The sequence below is a fragment of the Phalangium opilio genome, unplaced genomic scaffold, assembly GCF_054372755.1.
Source record: "Phalangium opilio isolate 3A_F unplaced genomic scaffold, DU_Popi_V2 ptg000505l_1, whole genome shotgun sequence".
Classification (NCBI taxonomy): Eukaryota; Metazoa; Arthropoda; class Arachnida; order Opiliones; family Phalangiidae; genus Phalangium; species Phalangium opilio.
In genome coordinates, this window is record NW_028324239.1 from 3,259,265 (window position 1) to 3,275,443 (window position 16,179).

The 16,179-nt window shown below is 40.2% G+C and overlaps 39 pseudogenes; 29 read left to right on the top strand and 10 right to left on the bottom strand.

The window, feature by feature from the left end:
- The first annotated feature begins 3,704 nt into the window (after positions 1–3,704).
- On the top strand, positions 3,705–3,823 carry LOC149590833 (5S ribosomal RNA; annotated as a pseudogene).
- A 123-nt stretch (positions 3,824–3,946) lies between these two features.
- LOC149590834 (5S ribosomal RNA) lies at positions 3,947–4,064 on the top strand (annotated as a pseudogene).
- Positions 4,065–4,200: 136 nt separating this feature from the next.
- On the top strand, positions 4,201–4,303 carry LOC149590835 (5S ribosomal RNA; annotated as a pseudogene).
- Positions 4,304–4,948: 645 nt separating this feature from the next.
- LOC149590836 (5S ribosomal RNA) lies at positions 4,949–5,067 on the top strand (annotated as a pseudogene).
- A 361-nt stretch (positions 5,068–5,428) lies between these two features.
- LOC149590837 (5S ribosomal RNA) lies at positions 5,429–5,531 on the top strand (annotated as a pseudogene).
- Positions 5,532–5,667: 136 nt separating this feature from the next.
- LOC149590838 (5S ribosomal RNA) lies at positions 5,668–5,770 on the top strand (annotated as a pseudogene).
- Positions 5,771–5,893: 123 nt separating this feature from the next.
- On the top strand, positions 5,894–6,011 carry LOC149590839 (5S ribosomal RNA; annotated as a pseudogene).
- A 136-nt stretch (positions 6,012–6,147) lies between these two features.
- On the top strand, positions 6,148–6,266 carry LOC149590840 (5S ribosomal RNA; annotated as a pseudogene).
- Positions 6,267–6,403: 137 nt separating this feature from the next.
- LOC149590841 (5S ribosomal RNA) lies at positions 6,404–6,506 on the top strand (annotated as a pseudogene).
- A 645-nt stretch (positions 6,507–7,151) lies between these two features.
- Positions 7,152–7,270, top strand: LOC149590842 (5S ribosomal RNA; annotated as a pseudogene).
- A 361-nt stretch (positions 7,271–7,631) lies between these two features.
- Positions 7,632–7,734, top strand: LOC149590843 (5S ribosomal RNA; annotated as a pseudogene).
- Positions 7,735–7,869: 135 nt separating this feature from the next.
- LOC149590844 (5S ribosomal RNA) lies at positions 7,870–7,972 on the top strand (annotated as a pseudogene).
- A 123-nt stretch (positions 7,973–8,095) lies between these two features.
- LOC149590845 (5S ribosomal RNA) lies at positions 8,096–8,213 on the top strand (annotated as a pseudogene).
- Positions 8,214–8,349: 136 nt separating this feature from the next.
- Positions 8,350–8,468, top strand: LOC149590846 (5S ribosomal RNA; annotated as a pseudogene).
- Positions 8,469–8,603: 135 nt separating this feature from the next.
- Positions 8,604–8,706, top strand: LOC149590847 (5S ribosomal RNA; annotated as a pseudogene).
- Positions 8,707–8,828: 122 nt separating this feature from the next.
- LOC149590848 (5S ribosomal RNA) lies at positions 8,829–8,947 on the top strand (annotated as a pseudogene).
- Positions 8,948–9,084: 137 nt separating this feature from the next.
- On the top strand, positions 9,085–9,187 carry LOC149590849 (5S ribosomal RNA; annotated as a pseudogene).
- Positions 9,188–9,309: 122 nt separating this feature from the next.
- Positions 9,310–9,428, top strand: LOC149590850 (5S ribosomal RNA; annotated as a pseudogene).
- A 361-nt stretch (positions 9,429–9,789) lies between these two features.
- Positions 9,790–9,892, top strand: LOC149590851 (5S ribosomal RNA; annotated as a pseudogene).
- Positions 9,893–10,029: 137 nt separating this feature from the next.
- On the top strand, positions 10,030–10,148 carry LOC149590852 (5S ribosomal RNA; annotated as a pseudogene).
- Positions 10,149–10,285: 137 nt separating this feature from the next.
- LOC149590853 (5S ribosomal RNA) lies at positions 10,286–10,404 on the top strand (annotated as a pseudogene).
- Positions 10,405–10,541: 137 nt separating this feature from the next.
- LOC149590854 (5S ribosomal RNA) lies at positions 10,542–10,644 on the top strand (annotated as a pseudogene).
- A 137-nt stretch (positions 10,645–10,781) lies between these two features.
- LOC149590855 (5S ribosomal RNA) lies at positions 10,782–10,884 on the top strand (annotated as a pseudogene).
- Positions 10,885–11,485: 601 nt separating this feature from the next.
- Positions 11,486–11,604, top strand: LOC149590856 (5S ribosomal RNA; annotated as a pseudogene).
- A 137-nt stretch (positions 11,605–11,741) lies between these two features.
- On the top strand, positions 11,742–11,844 carry LOC149590857 (5S ribosomal RNA; annotated as a pseudogene).
- Positions 11,845–11,981: 137 nt separating this feature from the next.
- LOC149590858 (5S ribosomal RNA) lies at positions 11,982–12,100 on the top strand (annotated as a pseudogene).
- Positions 12,101–12,236: 136 nt separating this feature from the next.
- LOC149590859 (5S ribosomal RNA) lies at positions 12,237–12,339 on the top strand (annotated as a pseudogene).
- Positions 12,340–12,461: 122 nt separating this feature from the next.
- Positions 12,462–12,580, top strand: LOC149590860 (5S ribosomal RNA; annotated as a pseudogene).
- A 601-nt stretch (positions 12,581–13,181) lies between these two features.
- On the top strand, positions 13,182–13,300 carry LOC149590861 (5S ribosomal RNA; annotated as a pseudogene).
- A 38-nt stretch (positions 13,301–13,338) lies between these two features.
- Positions 13,339–13,457, bottom strand: LOC149590862 (5S ribosomal RNA; annotated as a pseudogene).
- Positions 13,458–13,594: 137 nt separating this feature from the next.
- On the bottom strand, positions 13,595–13,713 carry LOC149590863 (5S ribosomal RNA; annotated as a pseudogene).
- Positions 13,714–13,835: 122 nt separating this feature from the next.
- Positions 13,836–13,938, bottom strand: LOC149590864 (5S ribosomal RNA; annotated as a pseudogene).
- A 361-nt stretch (positions 13,939–14,299) lies between these two features.
- LOC149590865 (5S ribosomal RNA) lies at positions 14,300–14,418 on the bottom strand (annotated as a pseudogene).
- Positions 14,419–14,540: 122 nt separating this feature from the next.
- LOC149590866 (5S ribosomal RNA) lies at positions 14,541–14,643 on the bottom strand (annotated as a pseudogene).
- A 378-nt stretch (positions 14,644–15,021) lies between these two features.
- Positions 15,022–15,124, bottom strand: LOC149590867 (5S ribosomal RNA; annotated as a pseudogene).
- Positions 15,125–15,259: 135 nt separating this feature from the next.
- On the bottom strand, positions 15,260–15,378 carry LOC149590868 (5S ribosomal RNA; annotated as a pseudogene).
- Positions 15,379–15,516: 138 nt separating this feature from the next.
- On the bottom strand, positions 15,517–15,634 carry LOC149590869 (5S ribosomal RNA; annotated as a pseudogene).
- Positions 15,635–15,757: 123 nt separating this feature from the next.
- Positions 15,758–15,876, bottom strand: LOC149590870 (5S ribosomal RNA; annotated as a pseudogene).
- Positions 15,877–15,998: 122 nt separating this feature from the next.
- On the bottom strand, positions 15,999–16,101 carry LOC149590871 (5S ribosomal RNA; annotated as a pseudogene).
- Positions 16,102–16,179: the final 78 nt, after the last annotated feature.

Consider the following 16,179-nt stretch of genomic DNA (forward strand, 5'->3'; position numbering starts at 1 on the left):
TATTGTGGAAAAACTCTGACTTTTTACGTTACATTTGAGATCCCATAACACCGCTCCCGGATGGACTATAACCACCAACCTATTGGTTAACAGCCGAACGCGCTAACCATTGAGCCACGGTAGCTCAGAAATTAAATGGTTGTCAGGTATTGTGGAAAAGTTATGACTTTTCACGCTACATCAGAGACCCCACAACACCTCTCGCGGGTGGACTCGAACCACCAACCTATTGGTTAACAGCCGAACGAGCTAACCATTGAGCCACGGTAGCTCAGAAATTAAATGGTTGTCAGGTATTGTGGAAAAGTTATGACTTTTTACGCTACATCAGAGACCCCACAACACCTCTCGCGGGTGGGCTCGAACCACCAACCTTTCGGTTAACAGCTGAACGCGCTGCGCGCTAACCATTGCGCCACGGAAGCCCAAAAAATTAATGTTCGTCAGGTATTGTGGAAAAACTCTGACTTTTTACGTTACATTTGAGACCCCACAACACCGCTTCCGGGTGGGCTCAAACCACCAACCTATTGGTTAACAGCCGAACGCGCTAACCATTGAGCCACGGAAGCTCAGAAATTGAATGGTTGTCAGGTATTGTGGAAAAACTCTGACTTTTTACGTTACATTTGAGATCCCATAACACCGCTCCCGGGTGGGCTCGAACCACCAACCTTTCGGTTAACAGCTGAACGCGCTAACCATTGCGCCACGGAAGCCTAAAAATTAAATGTTCGTCAGGTATTGTGGAAAAACTCTGACTTTTTACGTTACATTTGAGACCCCACAACACCGCTCCCGGGTGGGCTCGAACCACCAACCTTTCGGTTAACAGCCGAACGCGCTAACCATTGCGCCACGGAAGCCCAACAATTTAATGTTCGTCAGGTATTGTGGAAAAACTCTGACTTTTTACGTTACATTTGAGATCCCATAACACCGCTCCCGGGTGGGCTCGAACCACCAACCTATTGGTTAACAGCCGAACGCGCTAACCATTGAGCCACGGATGCTCAGAAATTAAATGGTTGTCAGGTATTGTGTAAAAGTTATGACTTTTCACGCTACATCAGAGACCCCACAACACCTCTCGCGGGTGGGCTCGAACCACCAACCTTTCGGTTAACAGCTGAACGCGCTGCGCGCTAACCATTGCGCCACGGAAGCCCAAAAATTTAATGTTCGTCAGGTATTGTGGAAAAACTCTGACTTTTTACGTTACATTTGAGACCCCACAACACCGCTTCCGGGTGGGCTCGAACCACCAACCTTTCGGTTAACAGCTGAACGCGCTAAACATTGCGCCATGGAAGCCTAAAAATTAAATGTTCGTCAGGTATTGTGGAAAAACTCTGACTTTTTACGTTACATTTGAGACCCCACAACACCGCTCCCGGGTGGGCTCGAACCACCAACCTTTCGGTTAACAGCCGAACGCGCTAACCATTGCGCCACGGAAGCCCAAAAATTTAATGTTCGTCAGGTATTGTGGAAAAACTCTGACTTTTTACGTTACATTTGAGATCCCATAACACCGCTCCCGGATGGACTAGAACCACCAACCTATTGGTTAACAGCCGAACGCGCTAACCATTGAGCCACGGTAGCTCAGAAATTAAATGGTTGTCAGGTATTGTGGAAAAGTTATGACTTTTCACGCTACATCAGAGACCCCACAACACCTCTCGCGGGTGGGCTCGAACCACCAACCTTTCGGTTAACAGCTGAACGCGCTGCGCGCTAACCATTGCGCCACGGAAGCCCAAAAATTTAATGTTCGTCAGGTATTGTGGAAAAACTCTGACTTTTTACGTTACATTTGAAATCCCATAACACCGCTCCAGGGTGGGCTCGAACCACCAACCTTTCGGTTAACAGCTGAACGCGCTAACCATTGCGCAACGGAAGCCCAAAAATTAAGTGTTCGTCAGGTATTGTGGAAAAACTCTGACTTTTTACGTTACATTTGAGATCCCATAACACCGCTCCCGGGTGGACTCGAACCACCAACCTATTGGTTAACAGCCGAACGCGCTAACCATTGCGCCACGGTAGCTCAGAAATTAAATGGTTGTCAGGTATTGTGGAAAAGTTATGACTTTTCACGCTACATCAGAGACCCCACAACACCTCTCGCGGGTGGGCTCGAACCACCAACCTTTCGGTTAACAGCTGAACGCGCTGCGCGCTAACCATTGCGCCACGGAAGCCCAAAAATTTAATGTTCGTCAGGTATTGTGGAAAAACTCTTACTTTTTACGTTACATTTGAAATCAAATAACACCGCTCCCGGGTGGGCTCGAACCACCAACCTTTCGGTTAACAGCTGAACGCGCTAACCATTGCGCCACGGAAGCCCAAACAATAAATGGTTGTCAGGTATTGTGGAAAAATTATGACTTTTCACGCTACATCAGAGACCCCACAACACCTCTCCCGGGTGGGCTCGAACCACCAGACTTTCGGTTAACAGCTGAACGCGCTAAAAAATGCGCCACGGAAGCCCAAAAATTAAATGTTCGTCAGGTATTGTGGAAAAACTCTGACTTTTTACGTTACATTTGAGACCCCACAACACCGCTTCCGGGTGGGTTCGAACCACCAACCTTTCGATTAACAGCTGAACGCGCTAACCATTGCGCCACGGAAGCCTGAAAATTAAATGTTCGTCAGGTATTGTGGAAAAACTCTGACTTTTTACGTTACATTTGACACTTCGCAACACCGCTCCCGTGTGGGCTCGAACCACCAACCTTTCGGTTAACAGCCGAACGCGCTATCCATTGCGCCACGGAAGCCCAAAAAATAAATGTTCGTCAGGTATTGTGGAAAAACTTTGCCTTTTTACGTTACATTTGACACTTCGCAACACCGCTCCCGGGTGGGCTCGAACCACCAACCTTTCGGTTAACAGCTGAACGCGCTAACCATTGCGCGACGGAAGCCCAAAATTTAAATGTTCGTTAGCTATTGTGGAAAAACTCTGACTTTTTACGTTACATTTGAGATCCCATATAACCGCTCCCGGGTGGGCTCGAACCACCAACCTTTCGGTTAACAGCCGAACGCGCTAACCATTGCGCCACGGAAGCCCAAACAATAAATGGTCGTCAGGTATTTTGGAAAAACTTTGGCTTTTTACGTTACATTTGAGAACACATAACACCGCTCCCGGGTGGGCTCGAACCACCAACCTATTAGATAACAGCCGAACGCTCTAAGCATTGAGCCACGGAAGCTCAAAAATTAAATGGTTGTCAGGTATTGTGGAAAAATTATGACTTTTCACGCTACATCAGAGACCCCACAACACCTCTCCCGGGTGGGCTCGAACCACCAGACTTTCGGTTAACAGCTGAACGCGCTAAAAAATGCGCCACGGAAGCCCAAAAATTAAATTTTCGTCAGGTATTGTGGAAAAACTCTGACTTTTTACGTTACATTTGAGACCCCACAACACCTCTCCCGGGTGGGCTCGAACCACCAACCTTTCGGTTAACAGCTGAACGCGCTAACCATTGCGCCACGGAAGCCCAAAAACTAAATGTTCGTCAGGTATTGTGGAAAAACTCTGACTTTTTACGTTACATTTTGTTTCCTCTTTTAAATTCCACCAGATATGAAAAAAGCAAACATATCTTCTTTTTGTTATTGTTTTATAAAGGTGAAGGTTAATTAGATTCAAATTATTAACTAGCACTCTCGGCAACAGCCATATCACGCTGCCTACACCGGTTCTCGTCCGATAACTGAAGTTAAGCAGCGTCGAGCGCAGTCAGTACTTGGGAGGGAGACCACTTAGGAACAATGCGTGCCGTTGGCTTTTTCCTTTTTGTTTCCTCTTTTAAATTCCACCAGATATGAAAAAAGCATACATATCTTCTTTTTGTTATCTTTTTATAAAGTAGAAGTTTAATTAAATTGAAATTATTAACTAGCACTCTCAGCAACGGCCATATCACGCTGAATACACCGGTTCTCGTCCGATCACCGCAGTTAAGCAGCGTCGAGCGCAGTCAGTACTTGGGAGGGAGACCACTTAGGAACACTGCTTGCCGTTAGCTTTTTCACTTTTTTTTGTCTTTTAAATTCCAATAGATATGAAAAAAGCAAACATATTTACTTTTTGTTATTGTTTTAAAAAGATGAAGGTTAATTTGTCTCACTTACTTTAAATTCGAATTATTGACTAGCACTCTCGGCAACGGTGATATCACGCTGAAAACACCGGTTCTCGTCCGATCACCGAAGTTAAGCTGCGTCGAGCGCAGTCAGTACTTGGGAACACTGCGTGCCGTTGGCTTTTTCCTTTTTAAATTTTTGTTAAAAGAAGAGAAAACTTATGGCAATTAAATACAAGTATTTTATTAGGTGTAGAATGCCTAATTAAAATACATTAAGATGAGAGCTTTCGGCTCGAGAGCCTTCATCAGTCATACTAAAATCTAAAACGCGTGACACATAACAAAGTAACCTCGGTTTTTAAAAAATCATATCACGCCCTCTTTTGAACAAGATGCCTGTCGTCTATGACTCCCCAATATTTTATTAGCAAAATATTGGGGAGTCATAGACGACAGGCATCTTGTTCAAAAGAGGGCGTGATATGATTTTTTAAAAACCGAGGTTACCTTGTTATGTGTCACGCGTTTTAGATTTTAGTATGACTGATGAAGGCTCTCGAGCCGAAAGCTCTCATCTTAATGTATTTTAATTAGGCATTCTACACCTAATAAAATACTTGTATTTAATTGCCATAAGTTTTCTCTTCTTTTAACAAAAATTTAATTATTAACTTACACTATGGCTTCGAAAAAGTTTAATATTTTTCCTTTTTGTTTCCTCTTTTAAATTCCACCAGATATGAAAAAAGCAAACATATCTTCTTTTTGTTATTGTTTTATAAAGATGAAGGTTAATTAGATTCAAATTATTAACTAGCACTCTCGGCAACAGCCATATCACGCTGACTACACCGGTTCTCGTCCGATAACCGAAGTTAAGCAGCGTCGAGCGCAGTTAGTACTTGGGAGGGAGTCCACTTAGGAACACTGCGTGAGGTTGGCTTTTTCCTTTTTGTTTCCTCTTTTAAATTCCACCAGATATGAAAAAAGCATACATATCTTCTTTTTGTTATTGTTTTAAAAAGATGAAGGTTAATTTGTCTCACTTAATTTAAATTCGAATTATTATCTAGCACTCTCGGCAACGGCCATATCACGCTGAAAACACCGGTTCTCCTCCGAACAACCAAGTTAAGCAGCGTCGAGCGCAGTCAGTACTTGGAAACACTGCGTGACGTGGGCTTTTTCACTTTTATTTCCTCTTTTAAATTCCACCAGATATAAAAAAGCAAACATATCTTCTTTTTGATATTGTTTTACAAAGATGAAGGTTAATTAATCTCAAATTATTAACTAGCAGTCTGGGCAACGGCCATATCACGCTGAAAACACCGGTTCTCGTCCGACCAACGAAGTTAAGCAGCGTCGAGCGCAGTCAGTACTTGGAAACACTGCGTGCCGTTGGCTTTTTCCTTTTTTTTTCTCATTTAAATTCCAACAGATATGAAAAAAGCAAACATATTTTCTTTTTGTTATTGTTTTAAAAAGATGAAGGTTAATTTGTCTCACTTACTTTAAATTCGAATTATTAACTAGCACTCTCGGCAACGGCCATATCACGCTGAAAAAACCGGTTCTCGTCCGATCACCGAAGTTAAGCAGCGTCGAGCGCAGTCAGTACTTGGGAACACTGCGTGCCGTTGGCTTTTTCCTTTTTGTTTCCTCTTTTAAATTCCACCAGATATGAAAAAAGCAAACATATCTTCTTTTTGTTATCTTTTTATAAAGTAGAAGTTTAATTAAATTGAAATTATTAACTAGCACTCTCAGCAACGGCCATATCACGCTGATTACACCGGTTCTCGTCCGATCACCGCAGTTAAGCAGCGTCGAGCGCAGTCAGTACTTGGGAGGGAGACCACTTAGGAACACTGCGTACCGTTAGCTTTTTCACTTTTTTTTCTCATTTAAATTCCAACAGATATGAAAAAAGCAAATATATTTTCATTTTGTTGTTGTTCTAAAATGATGAAGGTTAATTTGTCTTACTTAATTTAAATTCGAATTATTAACTAGCACTCTCGGCAACGGCCATATCACGCTGAAAACACCGGTTCTCGTCCGATCACTGAAGATAAGCAGCGTCGAGCGCAGTCAGTACTTGGGAGGGAGGCCACTTAGGAACACTGCATGCCGTTAGCTTTTTCACTTTTTTGTTGTCTTTTCAATTCCAATAGATATGAAAAAAGCAAACATATTTACTTTTTGTTATTGTTTTAAAAAGATGAAGGTTAATTTGTCTCACTTACTTTAAATTCGAATTATTGACTAGCACTCTCGGCAACGGTGATATCACGCTGAAAACACCGGTTCTCGTCCGATCACCGAAGTTAAGCTGCGTCGAGCGCAGTCAGTACTTGGGAACACTGCGTGCCGTTGGCTTTTTCCTTTTTAAATTTTTGTTAAAAGAAGAGAAAACTTATGGCAATTAAATACAAGTATTTTATTAGGTGTAGAATGCCTAATTAAAATACATTAAGATGAGAGCTTTCGGCTCGAGAGCCTTCATCAGTCATACTATAATCTAAAACGCGTGACACATAACAAAGTAACCTCGGTTTTTAAAAAATCATATCACGCCCTCTTTTGAACAAGATGCCTGTCGTCTATGACTCCCCAATATTTTATTAGCAAAATATTGGGGAGTCATAGACGACAGGCATCTTGTTCAAAAGAGGGCGTGATATGATTTTTTAAAAACCGAGGTTACCTTGTTATGTGTCACGCGTTTTAGATTTTAGTATGACTGATGAAGGCTCTCGAGCCGAAAGCTCTCATCTTAATGTATTTTAATTAGGCATTCTACACCTAATAAAATACTTGTATTTAATTGCCATAAGTTTTCTCTTCTTTTAACAAAAATTTAATTATTAACTTACACTATGGCTTCGAAAAAGTTTAATATTTTTCCTTTTTGTTTCCTCTTTTAAATTCCACCAGATATGAAAAAAGCAAACATATCTTCTTTTTGTTATTGTTTTATAAAGATGAAGGTTAATTAGATTCAAATTATTAACTAGCACTCTCGGCAACAGCCATATCACGCTGACTACACCGGTTCTCGTCCGATAACCGAAGTTAAGCAGCGTCGAGCGCAGTTAGTACTTGGGAGGGAGTCCACTTAGGAACACTGCGTGAGGTTGGCTTTTTCCTTTTTGTTTCCTCTTTTAAATTCCACCAGATATGAAAAAAGCATACATATCTTCTTTTTGTTATTGTTTTAAAAAGATGAAGGTTAATTTGTCTCACTTAATTTAAATTCGAATTATTATCTAGCACTCTCGGCAACGGCCATATCACGCTGAAAACACCGGTTCTCCTCCGAACAACCAAGTTAAGCAGCGTCGAGCGCAGTCAGTACTTGGAAACACTGCGTGACGTGGGCTTTTTCACTTTTATTTCCTCTTTTAAATTCCACCAGATATAAAAAAGCAAACATATCTTCTTTTTGATATTGTTTTACAAAGATGAAGGTTAATTAATCTCAAATTATTAACTAGCAGTCTGGGCAACGGCCATATCACGCTGAAAACACCGGTTCTCGTCCGACCAACGAAGTTAAGCAGCGTCGAGCGCAGTCAGTACTTGGAAACACTGCGTGCCGTTGGCTTTTTCCTTTTTTTTCTCATTTAAATTCCAACAGATATGAAAAAAGCAAACATATTTTCTTTTTGTTATTGTTTTAAAAAGATGAAGGTTAATTTGTCTCACTTACTTTAAATTCGAATTATTAACTAGCACTCTCGGCAACGGCCATATCACGCTGAAAAAACCGGTTCTCGTCCGATCACCGAAGTTAAGCAGCGTCGAGCGCAGTCAGTACTTGGGAACACTGCGTGCCGTTGGCTTTTTCCTTTTTGTTTCCTCTTTTAAATTCCACCAGATATGAAAAAAGCAAACATATCTTCTTTTTGTTATCTTTTTATAAAGTAGAAGTTTAATTAAATTGAAATTATTAACTAGCACTCTCAGCAACGGCCATATCACGCTGAATACACCGGTTCTCGTCCGATCACCGCAGTTAAGCAGCGTCGAGCGCAGTCAGTACTTGGGAGGGAGACCACTTAGGAACACTGCGTACCGTTAGCTTTTTCACTTTTTTTTCTCATTTAAATTCCAACAGATATGAAAAAAGCAAATATATTTTCTTTTTGTTGTTGTTCTAAAATGATGAAGGTTAATTTGTCTTACTTAATTTAAATTCGAATTATTAACTAGCACTCTCGGCAACGGCCATATCACGCTGAAAACACCGGTTCTCGTCCGATCACTGAAGATAAGCAGCGTCGAGCGCAGTCAGTACTTGGGAGGGAGGCCACTTAGGAACACTGCATGCCGTTAGCTTTTTCACTTTTTTGTTGTCTTTTCAATTCCAATAGATATGAAAAAAGCAAACATTTTCTTTTTGTTATTGTTTTAAAAAGATGAAGGTTAATTTGTCTCACTTAGTTTAAATTCGAATTATTAGCTAGCACTCTCGGCAACGGCCATATCACGCTGAAAACACCGGTTCTCGTCCGATCACCGAAGTTAAGCAGCGTCGAGCGTAGTCAGTACTTGGGAACACTGCGTGCCGTTGGCTTTTTCCTTTTTGTTTCCTCTTTTAAATTCCACCAGATATGAAAAAAGCAAACATATCTTCTTTTTGTTATTGTTTTATAAAGATGAAGGTTAATTAGATTCAAATTATTAACTAGCACTCTCGGCAACAGCCATATCACGCTGACTACACCGGTTCTCGTCCGATAACCGAAGTTAAGCAGCGTCGAGCGCAGTCAGTACTTGGGAGGGAGTCCACTTAGGAACACTGCGTGAGGTTGGCTTTTTCCTTTTTGTTTCCTCTTTTAAATTCCACCAGATATGAAAAAAGCAAAAATATCTTCATTTTATTATTGTTTTATAAAGATGAAGGTTAATTTGTCTCACTTACTTTAAATTCGAATTATTAACTAGCACTCTCGGCAACGGCCATATCACGCTGAAAACACCGGTTCTAGTCCGATCACCGAAGTTAAGCAGCGTCGAGCGTAGTCAGTACTTGGGAACACTGCGTGCCGTTGGCTTTTTCCTTTTTGTTTCCTCTTTTAAATTCCACCAGATATGAAAAAAGCAAACATATCTTCTTTTTGTTATTGTTTTATAAAGATGAAGGTTAATTAGATTCAAATTATTAACTAGCACTCTCGGCAACAGCCATATCACGCTGACTACACCGGTTCTCGTCCGATAACCGAAGTTAAGCAGCGTCGAGCGCAGTCAGTACTTGGGAGGGAGTCCACTTAGGAACACTGCGTGAGGTTGGCTTTTTCCTTTTTGTTTCCTCTTTTAAATTCCACCAGATATGAAAAAAGCATACATATCTTCTTTTTGTTATTGTTTTAAAAAGATGAAGGTTAATTTGTCTCACTTAATTTAAATTCGAATTATTATCTAGCACTCTCGGCAACGGCCATATCACGCTGAAAACACCGGTTCTCGTCCGAACAACCAAGTTAAGCAGCGTCGAGCGCATTCAGTACTTGGAAACACTGCGTGACGTGGGCTTTTTCACTTTTATTTCCTCTTTTAAATTCCACCAGATATAAAAAAGCAAACATATCTTCTTTTTGATATTGTTTTACAAAGATGAAGGTTAATTAAATTCAAATTATTAACTAGCACTCTGGGCAACGGCCATATCACGCTGAAAACACCGGTTCTCGTCCGACCAACGAAGTTAAGCAGCGTCGAGCGCAGTCAGTACTTGGGAACACTGCGTGCCGTTGGCTTTTTCCTTTTTGTTTCCTCTTTTAAATTCCACCAGATATGAAAAAAGCAAACATATCTTCATTTTATTATTGTTTTATAAAGATGAAGGTTAATTTGTCTCACTTACTTTAAATTCGAATTATTAACTAGCACTCTCGGCAACAGCCATATCACGCTTAATACACCGGTTCTCGTCCGATAACAGAAGTTAAGCAGCGTCGAGCGCAGTCAGTACTTGGGAGGGAGACCACTTAGGAACACTGCGTACCGTTAGCTTTTTCACTTTTTTTTTCTCATTTAAATTCCAACAGATATGAAAAAAGCAAACATATTTTCTTTTTGTTATTGTTTTAAAAATATGAAGGTTAATTTGTCTCACTTACTTTAAATTCGAATTATTAACTAGCACTCTCGGCAACGGCCAAATCACGCTGAAAACACCGGTTCTCGTCCGATCACCGAAGTTAAGCAGCGTTGAGCGCAGTCAGTACTCGGGAGGGAGGCCACTTAGGAACACTGCTTGCCGTTAGCTTTTTCACTTTTTTTTTGTCTTTTAAAATCCAATAGATATGAAAAAAGCAAACATATTTTCTTTTTGTTATTGTTTTAAAAAGATGAAGGTTAATTTGTCTCACTTACTTTAAATTCGAATTATTAACTAGCACTCTCGGCAACGGCCATATCACGCTGAAAACACCGGTTCTCGTCCGATCACCGAAGTTAAGCAGCGTCGAGCGCAGTCAGTACTTGGGAACACTGCGTGCCGTTGGCTTTTTCCTTTTTGTTTCCTCTTTTAAATTCCACCAGATATGAAAAAAGCAAAAATATCTTCATTTTATTATTGTTTTATAAAGATGAAGGTTAATTTGTCTCACTTACTTTAAATTCGAATTATTAACTAGCACTCTCGGCAACGGCCATATCACGCTGAAAACACCGGTTCTCGTCCGATCACCGAAGTTAAGCTGCGTCGAGCGCAGTCAGTACTTGGGAACACTGCGTGCCGTTGGCTTTTTCCTTTTTGTTTCCTCTTTTAAATTCCACCAGATATGAAAAAAGCATACATATCTTCTTTTTGTTATTGTTTTAAAAAGATGAAGGTTAATTTGTCTCACTTAATTTAAATTCGAATTATTATCTAGCACTCTCGGCAACGGCCATATCACGCTGAAAACACCGGTTCTCGTCCGAACAACCAAGTTAAGCAGCGTCGAGCGCAGTCAGTACTTGGAAACACTGCGTGACGTGGGCTTTTTCACTTTTATTTCCTCTTTTAAATTCCACCAGATATAAAAAAGCAAACATATCTTCTTTTTGATATTGTTTTACAAAGATGAAGGTTAATTAAATTCAAATTATTAACTAGCACTCTGGGCAACGGCCATATCACGCTGAAAACACCGGTTCTAGTCCGACCAACGAAGTTAAGTAGCGTCGAGCGCAGTCAGTACTTGGAAACACTGCGTGCCGTTGGCTTTTTCCTTTTTGTTTCCTCTTTTAAATTCCACCAGATATGAAAAAAGCAAACATATCTTCATTTTATTATTGTTTTATAAAGATGAAGGTTAATTTGTCTCACTTACTTTAAATTCGAATTATTAACTAGCACTCTCGGCAACAGCCATATCACGCTGAATACACCGGTTCTCGTCCGATAACAGAAGTTAAGCAGCGTCGAGCGCAGTCAGTACTTGGGAGGGAGACCACTTAGGAACACTGCGTACCGTTAGCTTTTTCACTATTTTTTTCTCATTTAAATTCCAACAGATATGAAAAAAGCAAATATATTTTCTTTTTGTTATTGTTTTAAAAAGATGAAGGTTAATTTGTCTCACTTAATTTAAATTCGAATTATTAGCTAGCACTCTCGGCAACGGCCATATCACGCTGAAAACACCGGTTCTCGTCCGATCACCGAATTTAAGCAGCGTCGAGCGTAGTCAGTACTTGGGAACACTGCGTGCCGTTGGCTTTTTCCTTTTTGTTTCCTCTTTTAAATTCCACCAGATATGAAAAAAGCAAAAATATCTTCATTTTATTATTGTTTTATAAAGATGAAGGTTAATTTGTCTCACTTACTTTAAATTCGAATTATTAACTAGCACTCTCGGCAACGTCCATATCACGCTGAAAACACCGGTTCTCGTCCGATCACCGAAGTTAAGCAGCGTCGAGCTTAGTCAGTACTTGGGAGGGACGCCACTTAGGAACACTGCTTGCCGTTAGCTTTTTCACTTTTTTTTGTCTTTTAAATTCCAATAGATATGAAAAAAGCAAACATATTTACTTTTTGTTATTGTTTTAAAAAGATGAAGGTTAATTTGTCTCACTTACTTTAAATTCGAATTATTGACTAGCACTCTCGGCAACGGTGATATCACGCTGAAAACACCGGTTCTCGTCCGATCACCGAAGTTAAGCTGCGTCGAGCGCAGTCAGTACTTGGGAACACTGCGTGCCGTTGGCTTTTTCCTTTTTGTTTCCTCTTTTAAATTCCACCAGATATGAAAAAAGCAAACATATCTTCTTTTTGTTATTGTTTTATAAAGATGAAGGTTAATTAGATTCAAATTATTAACTAGCACTCTCGGCAACAGCCATATCACGCTGACTACACCGGTTCTCGTCCGATAACCGAAGTTAAGCAGCGTCGAGCGCAGTTAGTACTTGGGAGGGAGTCCACTTAGGAACATTGCGTGAGGTTGGCTTTTTCCTTTTTGTTTCCTCTTTTAAATTCCACCAGATATGAAAAAAGCATACATATCTTCTTTTTGTTATTGTTTTAAAAAGATGAAGGTTAATTTGTCTCACTTAATTTAAATTCGAATTATTATCTAGCACTCTCGGCAACGGCCATATCACGCTGAAAACACCGGTTCTCCTCCGAACAACCAAGTTAAGCAGCGTCGAGCGCAGTCAGTACTTGGAAACACTGCGTGACGTGGGCTTTTTCACTTTTATTTCCTCTTTTAAATTCCACCAGATATAAAAAAGCAAACATATCTTCTTTTTGATATTGTTTTACAAAGATGAAGGTTAATTAATCTCAAATTATTAACTAGCAGTCTGGGCAACGGCCATCTCACGCTGAAAACACCGGTTCTCGTCCGACCAACGAAGTTAAGCAGCGTCGAGCGCAGTCAGTACTTGGAAACACTGCGTGCCGTTGGCTTTTTCCTTTTTGTTTCCTCTTTTAAATTCCACCAGATATGAAAAAAGCAAACATATCTTCATTTTATTATTGTTTTATAAAGATGAAGGTTAATTTGTCTCACTTACTTTAAATTCGAATTATTAACTAGCACTCTTGGCAACAGCCATATCACGCTGAATACACCGGTTCTCGTCCGATAACAGAAGTTAAGCAGCGTCGAGCGCAGTCAGTACTTGGGAGGGAGACCACTTAGGAACATTGCGTACCGTTAGCTTTTTCACTTTTAAATTTAAATGAGAAAAAAAGTGAAAAAGCTAACGGTACGCAGTGTTCCTAAGTGGTCTCCCTCCCAAGTACTGACTGCGCTCGACGCTGCTTAACTTCTGTTATCGGACGAGAACCGGTGTATTCAGCGTGATATGGCTGTTGCCGAGAGTGCTAGTTAATAATTCGAATTTAAAGTAAGTGAGACAAATTAACCTTCATCTTTATAAAACAATAATAAAATGAAGATATGTTTGCTTTTTTCATATCTGGTGGAATTTAAAAGAGGAAACAAAAAGGAAAAAGCCAACCTCACGCAGTGTTCCTAAGTGGACTCCCTCCCAAGTACTGACTGCGCTCGACGCTGCTTAACTTCGGTTATCGGACGAGAACCGGTGTAGTCAGCGTGATATGGCTGTTGCCGAGAGTGCTAGTTAATAATTTGAATCTAATTAACCTTCATCTTTATAAAACAATAACAAAAAGAAGATATGTTTGCTTTTTTCATATCTGGTGGAATTTAAAAGAGGAAACAAAAAGGAAAAAGCCAACGGCACGCAGTGTTCCCAAGTACTGACTACGCTCGACGCTGCTTAACTTCGTTGGTCGGACGAGAACCGGTGTTTTCAGCGTGATATGGCCGTTGCCCAGAGTGCTAGTTAATAATTTGAATTTAATTAACCTTCATCTTTGTAAAACAATATCAAAAAGAAGATATGTTTGCTTTTTTATATCTGGTGGAATTTAAAAGAGGAAATAAAAGTGAAAAAGCCCACGTCACGCAGTGTTTCCAAGTACTGAATGCGCTCGACGCTGCTTAACTTGGTTGTTCGGACGAGAACCGGTGTTTTCAGCGTGATATGGCCGTTGCCGAGAGTGCTAGATAATAATTCGAATTTAAATTAAGTGAGACAAATTAACCTTCATCTTTTTAAAACAATAACAAAAAGAAGATATGTATGCTTTTTTCATATCTGGTGGAATTTAAAAGAGGAAACAAAAAGGAAAAAGCCAACCTCACGCAGTGTTCCTAAGTGGACTCCCTCCCAAGTACTGACTGCGCTCGACGCTGCTTAACTTCGGTTATCGGACGAGAACCGGTGTAGTCAGCGTGATATGGCTGTTGCCGAGAGTGCTAGTTAATAATTTGAATCTAATTAACCTTCATCTTTATAAAACAATAACAAAAAGAAGATATGTTTGCTTTTTTCATATCTGGTGGAATTTAAAAGAGGAAACAAAAAGGAAAAAGCCAACGGCACGCAGTGTTCCCAAGTACTGACTACGCTCGACGCTGCTTAACTTCGGTGATCGGACTAGAACCGGTGTTTTCAGCGTGATATGGCCGTTGCCGAGAGTGCTAGTTAATAATTCGAATTTAATGTAAGTGAGACAAATTAACCTTCATCTTTATAAAACAATAATAAAATGAAGATATTTTTGCTTTTTTCATATCTGGTGGAATTTAAAAGAGGAAACAAAAAGGAAAAAGCCAACCTCACGCAGTGTTCCTAAGTGGACTCCCTCCCAAGTTATGACTGCGCTCGACGCTGCTTAACTTCGGTTATCGGACGAGAACCGGTGTAGTCAGCGTGATATGGCTGTTGCCGAGAGTGCTAGTTAATAATTTGAATCTAATTAACCTTCATCTTTATAAAACAATAACAAAAAGAAGATATGTTTGCTTTTTTCATATCTGGTGGAATTTAAAAGAGGAAACAAAAAGGAAAAAGCCAACGGCACGCAGTGTTCCCAAGTACTGACTACGCTCGACGCTGCTTAACTTCGGTGATCGGACGAGAACCGGTGTTTTCAGCGTGATATGGCCGTTGCCGAGAGTGCTAGCTAATAATTCGAATTTAAATTAAGTGAGACAAATTAACCTTCATCTTTTTAAAACAATAACAAAAAGAAAATGTTTGCTTTTTTCATATCTATTGGAATTGAAAAGACAACAAAAAAGTGAAAAAGCTAACGGCATGCAGTGTTCCTAAGTGGCCTCCCTCCCAAGTACTGACTGCGCTCGACGCTGCTTATCTTCAGTGATCGGACGAGAACCGGTGTTTTCAGCGTGATATGGCCGTTGCCGAGAGTGCTAGTTAATAATTCGAATTTAAATTAAGTAAGACAAATTAACCTTCATCATTTTAGAACAACAACAAAAAGAAAATATATTTGCTTTTTTCATATCTGTTGGAATTTAAATGAGAAAAAAAAAAGTGAAAAAGCTAACGGTACGCAGTGTTCCTAAGTGGTCTCCCTCCCAAGTACTGACTGCGCTCGACGCTGCTTAACTGCGGTGATCGGACGAGAACCGGTGTATTCAGCGTGATATGGCCGTTGCTGAGAGTGCTAGTTAATAATTTCAATTTAATTAAACTTCTACTTTATAAAAAGATAACAAAAAGAAGATATGTATGCTTTTTTCATATCTGGTGGAATTTAAAAGAGGAAACAAAAAGGAAAAAGCCAACGGCACGCATTGTTCCTAAGTGGTCTCCCTCCCAAGTACTGACTGCGCTCGACGCTGCTTAACTTCAGTTATCGGACGAGAACCGGTGTAGTCAGCGTGATATGGCTGTTGCCGAGAGTGCTAGTTAATAATTTGAATCTAATTAACCTTCATCTTTATAAAACAATAACAAAAAGAAGATATGTTTGCTTTTTTCATATCTGGTGGAATTTAAAAGAGGAAACAAAAAGGAAAAAGCCAACGGCACGCAGTGTTCCCAAGTACTGACTGCGCTCGACGCTGCTTAACTTCGGTGATCGGACGAGAACCGGTTTTTTCAGCGTGATATGGCCGTTGCCGAGAGTGCTAGTTAATAATTCGAATTTAAAGTAAGTGAGACAAATTAACCTTCATCTTTTTAAAACAATAACAAAAAG